Below are 8,518 nucleotides of genomic sequence, written 5' to 3'. Positions count from 1 at the left end.
CTATTATCATGTGAAATCGCCGCTTGACATGTTTGACCTTCTGATGTTCCCTTGGCTCTTTGGCCAGAGCAATAGCTAGAGGGTACAACATTATGTTCACAATAGAGGGCTAGAGGGTACAACATCAAGTTCACCAACGAACTTGCGAATCCAAACTACCTCCTTAGCCGCTTTAGTAGCTGCCAAGTATTTGGCTTCAGTTGTAGAATCTGTAGTTGTGCTCTACTTGGCACTCTTCCAACTAAACGCTCCTCCATTTAGACAGAACGCATATCCAGACTGTGATTTGAAATCGTCTCTGTCTGTTTGTAAGCTTGCGTCGGTATAACCTTCAACAAATAATTCTTCTGAGCCACCACATACCAGGAATTATCCTTGTTCCTTTTCAGGTACTTTAGGATATTCTTGGCCTTAGTCCAATGCGCCTCTCCTGGATTTGATTGGTATCGGGTCGTAGCACTCAAGGCATACGATACATCTGGCCTAGTACATATCATGGCATACATGTTCGATCTAATTAGCGAAGCATATGGAATCTCATTCATCCTTTCTCACTCATCAGGTGTATTTGGACACTGCTTCTTGCTCAAGGTTATGCCATGTGACATGGGCAAGTGACCTCTCTTGGCCTCTTCTATCCTGAATCGTGCCAGTACCTTATGAATATAAATACTCTGGCTCAATCCAATCATCCTTTTAGATCAATCCCTATAGATCGTGATGCCTAATATGTACTGAGCCTCTCCCAAGTCTTTCATTTAAAAACATTTTCCAAGCTAGGCCTTTATAGACTCTAACATCGGAATGCTATTCCCAATGAGCAATATTTCATTGACATATAAGACTTGAAAGGTGATGTCACTCCCACTGACCTTCTTGTAAACACAAGATTCATCTGGTTTCTTGATAAAACTAAACTTACTTGTGGCTTCATCGAATCGCAGATTCCAACTTCTGCTAGCTTTCTTTAGCCCATAGATGGACTGTTTAAGCTTACACAATTTCCCAGCATTGTTTTGGTCGACAAAACCTTCAGGTTGTGTCATATACACAGTTTCTTCCAAAACTCCATAGAAGAAGGCGGTTTTGACGTCCATCTGCCATATTTCATAGTTGTAATATGCAGCAATCGCTAGGAAGATCCGAAGATTTAAGCATTCCGACCAGAGAAAAGGTTTCATCATAATCAATACCATGAATTTGCCTGTAACCTTTTGCTACTAATCTAGCTTTGTAAATGAATACATTTCTATCTTTGTCGGTTTTTAATTTTAAAATCCACTTACATCCGATAGGTGTGTAACCCTCGGGAAGTCAACCAAGTCCCACACTTGATTTTCAAACATGGAATCCATTTCAGATCTCATGGCCTCTTGCCAATTAGCAGATTCGGTGCTCGCCATCGTTGGCTTGTAGGTTGCCGGTTCATCTCCATCCATTACCAGGATGTCCCGATTCCTGGTTAATACAATACCAAGATACCTATCAGGTTCAGACCTCGGCCTCTACGACCTATGCAGGGTAACGGACTCAGCATTTGCATTGTCAGTTTGACTTTGCACATTTTTACCAACATCAACAGATGTTGTTTGAGCACTTTGACAGTCATTCTAATTTTATTGCTTGTCCTCTCGAACTTCATCGAGTTCGGTTTTCCTCCCACTTGTCATTTTGGAAAGATGATCCTTATCCAATAAAACACCATCGCGAGCAACAAACACTTTTTTCTCGGATTTATTGTAGAAGTAATACCCTTCGATTTCTTTTAGGTAGCCCACAAAGAAAACCTTGTCAGATTTGGGGAGAATTTTGTCATAAATTAATTTCTTGACATATGCTTCGCATCCCCATATCTTTAGTAAAGACAACCTAGGAGGTTTCTTTGTCCTTACATCGTATGGAGTCCTTTTTACAGCTTTTGATGTTGTACGGTTCATTGTTAGTGCCGCAGTTAGAAGTTCGTGTCCCTAGAAAGAGATAGGAAGATCAATAAGACCCATTGTTGATCGTACCATGTCCAACAAGGTTTGATTTCTCCTTTCGGATACTCCGTTCCATCGTGGAGTTCCTGGAGGTGTCAATGCTGAAAGTATACCCTTTTCTTTCAGATGATCATCGAATTCTTGGCTTAAGTATTCACCACCTCGATCCGATCGAAGGGCTTTGATTTTCTTGCCAAGCTGATTTTCAACTTCACCCTGAAATTCTTTGAACTTTTCAAATGAGTCAGATTTATACGACATAAGGTAGACATAGCCATATCTACTATAGTCGTCTGTGAAGGTAATAAAATATCGATGCCCGTTTCTTGTGGTGGAGCTCATTGGTCCACAAACATCGCTGTGTATTAGTCCAACAAGTCACTTGCCTTTTCTCCCAATTTGGAGAATGGTTTCTTAATTATCTAGCCTAATAAACATCCTTCGCAATTCTTAAACGATCGCAAATCGAATGAGTCAAGAACACCTTCCTGAATGAGTTTCTTGATGAGTTTGATGTTAATGTGGCCAAGACGACAATGCCACAAGTACGTTTGATTTGACTAAATGGTGTTAGATTTCTTGGCGCTATTATCAACATTATAAACTTGTTTATCTAATGAAAGCATGCATTTTAGATAAACATGTCATACCATAAACATATAAACAAGACTTTTAAAACAATAGTCTTATGATCAAAACAAAACATGACGTCCAACGTCAAAAGATCAATGTATGGTTGATAACAAAAATTTAAACAAGTTTGATGTCAAGACAAACTATGTGATTACAAGCCTTCCGGAAAGATTAACTTCTTCTCCCGCTTGTATACCCACATCCAATTGGTAAGCCCTTCTCACTTGGTTCCTGAAATAGGAGCATATAGTGAGTCATTAATGGTATCTAATACCTTATGAATTTCTTGTATTCAAGTGTAGTTTATAAAGAAGATACATGAGGTAGAGATTTCTCTTCCATTTTCCTCATCTTCTAGGTACATGCCGTATTCTCTCTTGTAGTGGCCTTACCTACTACAGTAGAAGCATCGCATCCTTGCCTTGTTCTTGAACTCCTTCATCTTTGCCTTTAGAGTAAGCTTGAGTCTATCACTTCCGCAAGGGTCGGCCATATGAAGCTCATTAACAACTTCCATCAAAGTGAGTTTGTCACGATTGGTAGTTAGCCGCATCTTCGATGCAACATAGCCCGAGTGGAGAGAACTCAATTGCATGAGAGAAGCTTGCTCTTCCTCCACTAGCTGGCCAATGAGCGCCAAGTGAGTGAATAGGCCTCTCATTCGAAGTACTTGGGCACGAAGTGACATTCCGGGTTTTAGTCTAGCATTGTAGACTTGTGCCCATACCTCTTGCCTCTCCTTGGCTAGGCACCCCTCTTGTGATGGCTTGATCTATATGTTGGAGAGTGACCTAGTCACTTCCTCCACGAGACCATCATAGTTGCCATTGATGCTCTTGGTGACCCTCAAATTGACTATATCCTTTAGATCTTTGAGGAGCATGTCCGGAAAATAGTTGGAGAACTTTCCCTTCCATTGTTCTGGGATGGAGTTTGCCATAAGTCATGAGACTCTTTTGCAATCACAACTCTACTCCTCACGAGCCTCATCGCTCATAACCCTTTTTGAGTAGAAACTCTGGATGGGTATGTCAAGAATGTGCTCTAGGTAGCAATTTCGGAGGGTCTTTCGGAGTTCATATTTAAATATGATGAATGGTTTTTCATTTCATATACTTTCAATTGTACAAGTTTGGACCAAACCCATTGATATTTATCTAGGTGTTGTATGCACGAGAGTAAAAAGGGGGATAAGTAAGGATAAAAACGTATTTTTTTTATCAAGAATGTATGGTTATTTCGTGTAATTATTTTGTTGAATAGTAGGTGAATAATGTTAGCAGGGTGAGTATCCGGCGTCAAACTAGGATCCATTTTCTCATTTCGATTAAGTATCAATACTGTAGCACCATGGCTAAGGGTCCCATGGAGTATTATGATGAAAGAAAGCCGTTTTTTTTTGCTGCTAAAAGAATGTGGATACTGACATTCTTTTGTATTTCGTTCTTTTCTTCTTGTTTTACTTTTTATCTTTTTTTTTTCTTATTTACTTTTTATAACTTGTTTATTTCAGACTAGTTTTTGTATCCTGTCGTCAATTTTGATAAACAATCGTCAATAGTGAATTAACGTTACCTTTTTTTATCCCCCGCGGTTAATATTGTATCTAATAAATTTCAATTTGGTTAAATTGTATCAATATTTATCTGACGCTAATTGGGACAACTAGATTTCATACGCGTCACATATTGCATATCACTATTCAAAACACTATTTGATACTATTCAAACACTATTTGATACTATTCAAATAGTATTTTCGGTTACATTGCCGACGTGAATTTGGTCTTTTGTTTTATTCGTTTACCTGTTGTTTTGATCTAGTTTTGTACCTTTTATCTTTTTTTTCCCCTTACAACTATGATAAATATAAATTTGTGTTTTAGTAGAGTGAGGTAAGATAAGAGTTTATCCTTTTTTTTTAAGGTCATTCGGTTAAGAGAATATATTTTACTCCAGACTACCTTAAATTTATGTCGTATAACTTAATATTGTGTGATTTTACATGGTATATTTTCACTTTGATCATGTCAATCTTATGATTTTATACAATTTACCTTACTTTATACTTTTAGTAAGAGTTATTATTTGTAATGCTCGTATTTATAAGGTTTTGTCGTATGGTTAGATGTTCTTGGGTAAATTTATATGTACTGTCTAATAAGGGCAGGGGTTTTTTTTTATTTACTTTTTATATAAACTCTGAAATATTATATCCAACCCTACTAGTATTGTAACCTAATGTCTTTGTGTAACTTTCAGATCTGACATCTCAGAGCTGATATTTATTTTATAAGTGTTGTCTTAGTATCTTGGTGAGTATAATAGTCACTAAATAAATTTAGGCATTCTGTTATCGTATACCATGTGTGTATTATTTTTGAGTTGTGACATGACTTGGTCATATATTTTCTTTTTTGTAATACCATGACATTTTAGAACCTTTTTATTATATGAATATTAGAGTTGATTTTATTACGGTTTTCTTTATTTTATCAGTTTAAGTGTTGCAAAACAGATTAAGTAGTTTGTTACATATAAAACGAGAGAATTTAATATCAAGATTCGCATTATTACCAAATCTTGATATTTACCAAAATAATCCTTGAATTATATTTTATTTATTTATTTTTATTTACAAAGTAACCCCTTTATTTTATTATAAATACCCCCCTAATTTTCTCATTTTAAGACACCAAAAAATTTCCTACAAATTCTCTCTTTAAAAATTCTCTCTAAAATATTCTCCTCTAATGTTTTGCTTTAGTTAAAAACTCTCTAATTTAGCTTTATTTTTAAGTTATTAGCTTATAAAAAGCATCATATAATTAAGTTGTTATTTTTATTTAAGTATTGTTATTATCTTTAATTCCTAAAAAAAAAAAACACACAAAAATATTTCAACTTCAAGTATTATTGTTATTTTCATCTTTGTTAAAAATATTAGTTTAATTGCTTAAGTATTCCTAGCCTATATTAAAACCCAAAAAAAAAGGTTTATTTCTCAAGATTTAGTTTTACTTTTCAAGTTAATTTTCTATAATAAAAAATCAAAAAAAGTTCATTAGCTTTATTTTGCACTAATTTCTTTTAATATCTCAAAATTCAAAAAAAATATCACTTAGTCTCTTTTATTTCACTTTAATTAAGGAGTTATCATCTTTTAGTCCTTGATAAGCAAGAAGTGTTATCCAAAAAATTGCTATATCTAGCTCAAGGTATTATCTTTATTCCTTTCTTAATTTCCTTAATTATTATTATTATTATTATTATTATTATTATTATTATTATTATTATTATTATTATTATTATTATTATTATTATTATTATTATTATTATTATTTTTATTATTATGCTAACTAATGTATTTGTTTCCATGTGATGTTACCAATAGGGGTAATGAGGATATTAGGTGCTAAATTAGCCCTAAATCTTTCATTACTCCACATTAGAAAGCCAAGCCTATTAGTGAGGTGATAGGTTATAAAAGAGGGGGGTTAATTGCATTTTGCATGGTATCTCTTTCTAATGCATTTTGAATAAGAAAGTTTAATACATTCATGTGTTTGTATAAGATATATTTTTAAGAATAATTTCCTTCTTAAAGTGAGTTTAAAGACCTAAGGAATTAAAAGTTTGTGCAAAGGATGTTCAAGAGTAAAGAGTTACTTACTACGTCCCAAATATTGCTTATGAAACAACACTTACGTCCAGAATCAGTTCCATTTCTTTAGCTCAAGTGATAGAATTTTTCAAGAGCTTTCCAACCGTATCTCGCAATATTTTTTTTGATCTTTCTATGATTTTTAATGATTTTTTTAGTTCAAACTATCAAAGAGATGAAATAGGTATGTTTTTCTCTTAATTGTTTTTTTAAAAATTGTATTAATTTATTTTAAGAAACTAATGGTGTCATGGAACCTATATTACACTATATTAGGTATTTATATTTATAGAACTTTAATTATTAAGTGTCTTAAGTAACGTTAATTATATCTAGAGATGACTTTAGAAATAGGAGTTTTTAACAATCTTTAATTCTAAAAGATGTTTTAAAATCTTTCATCTTATTTTACAGATGACTTTAGAAATAAGAGTTTTTAACAAACTTTAATTCAAAATGTTGTTGTTTTAAAAAATCTTTAATATTATTTAAAAGATGACTTTCGAAATAAGTGATGTCTTAAGGACTTTAATTTTATTTTAAGATGACTTCGGAAATAAAAGTTTTAACAAACTTTAAAATCTTTCATAATTTTGTGAACCTTCTTATTTCAAACCCTTTTGCGGCACAAGAATGAATCATAACTTTGCTTGTTTGTTTTAATAATTAATGATAGTTAATATAAGGTTTTGGCCTCGTTTCCAAACATGAGGTTAAGATTAATTATTTAGTTGTATAAGGTTGTAACAATTATCCATCTCCATAAAAATAAGCATATATCCCATTATAATTACCCGATGGATTAATTGACAATCAGATATGATTAAATAGTTAATTGTTCCCTTTTATTTGGAAGTAAGGCCTTGACAGGTGTCGTGTTTTACTTGGTTAATTCCATTAAGCCTAAACACATAACCCTTAAAACCTTAAAAAATTACCCTTTAGCGTTTTTAAACCCAAAGTGAGATTATACAGTGAACCCTTACAGTTTCATTCCAAAAAATGCCTTGACCCACTAAAAAAGTCGTCAATTGGGACGCATTTGTTGAATTGTCTTGTTCAAAAGACATTTTTGGTAATCACTAATTAGGGTGATTTTCCTCAACCAAGGTGGTTAATTTTACTTTTATGAGTGAATTCGTCATAGATCCCTAAAATCCCACTTACAAAAATGATGTTTATGTCAACTACCAAAATTAACAACATCAAACACCATAATATTCAAACAATTAAACACTTTAATATAATTCTTGAATAATTAGTGACCACATAATATTTAAATGTTGAACCCTTTTTAAATCTACCTCGGTGTCAAAGACACCTTAGACGCTTAATGCGCCAAAAATCCTATCCCTCGGTGTTAAAAACACCTTAAGTGCACTAAGGCACCAACATACAACTTCTTCCTCGTGTACATAGACACTTACATAACTCCTTTCTCATGCTTATAGCATCAATAAAAATTATATGAACCATAATAAAATTCTTTTTATATATTCCAATCCAAATTAAACATTATGTTTAATTAAACATACTTTCTATCATGCCATAAATAAAAGTGTAGCTCATATTCAACATTCCAAACTATTATTTTCCAACCATTAATCCATCACAAATAAATCATGCTTTATAATTCAATCACCAATAACAACCAAATCACAATTTCCATTCCAAATCTATCATGATACTACTTGTATTCAATTAATCACATCTAGCATGCTACTTCATAATAAAAAATATGCCAAGGAACGCGAACGTACCTTGAATACGATCTTAATATCGCCACGACTAATAAAAATCATTCACTTCGAAGTCTCCTACAATTTAAAATAATAAAAGCGTATTAAAATCCTCTCTACACAAATTTCCAGCAAAATATACTATTATTGAACCCCTCATAATTTAATTGAAAAAAGCTGAAATTATATTTAAAACATCATACTTTAATCCCAATTAACGGGTAAGTAAAATTCCTTAAAGAAACTTGATTTTTAATGTACTACCAAAAATTCCAGCATTATATATTAATGAAAACTTGCTGTAATTAGGCTTTAAAACACTTAAATCAAAGGTTTAAACCACCCTATATCATAATTCTTCAATAATTAATAATTTTTGAATCTAGGGTTTCAAAATTGGGGCTTTTTAATTAGAATTAAAATCTGAAAATTAAATTACATACTACTTATAATCAAACATCATAATATCAATCACAAAACCTATATTTAATAATTAGATCT

The sequence above is a fragment of the Chenopodium album genome, chromosome 14 (genome assembly GCF_948465745.1).
Source record: "Chenopodium album chromosome 14, dcCheAlbu1.1, whole genome shotgun sequence".
Taxonomy (NCBI): Eukaryota; Viridiplantae; Streptophyta; class Magnoliopsida; order Caryophyllales; family Amaranthaceae; genus Chenopodium; species Chenopodium album.
Note: the sequence above shows the minus strand (reverse complement) of the source record.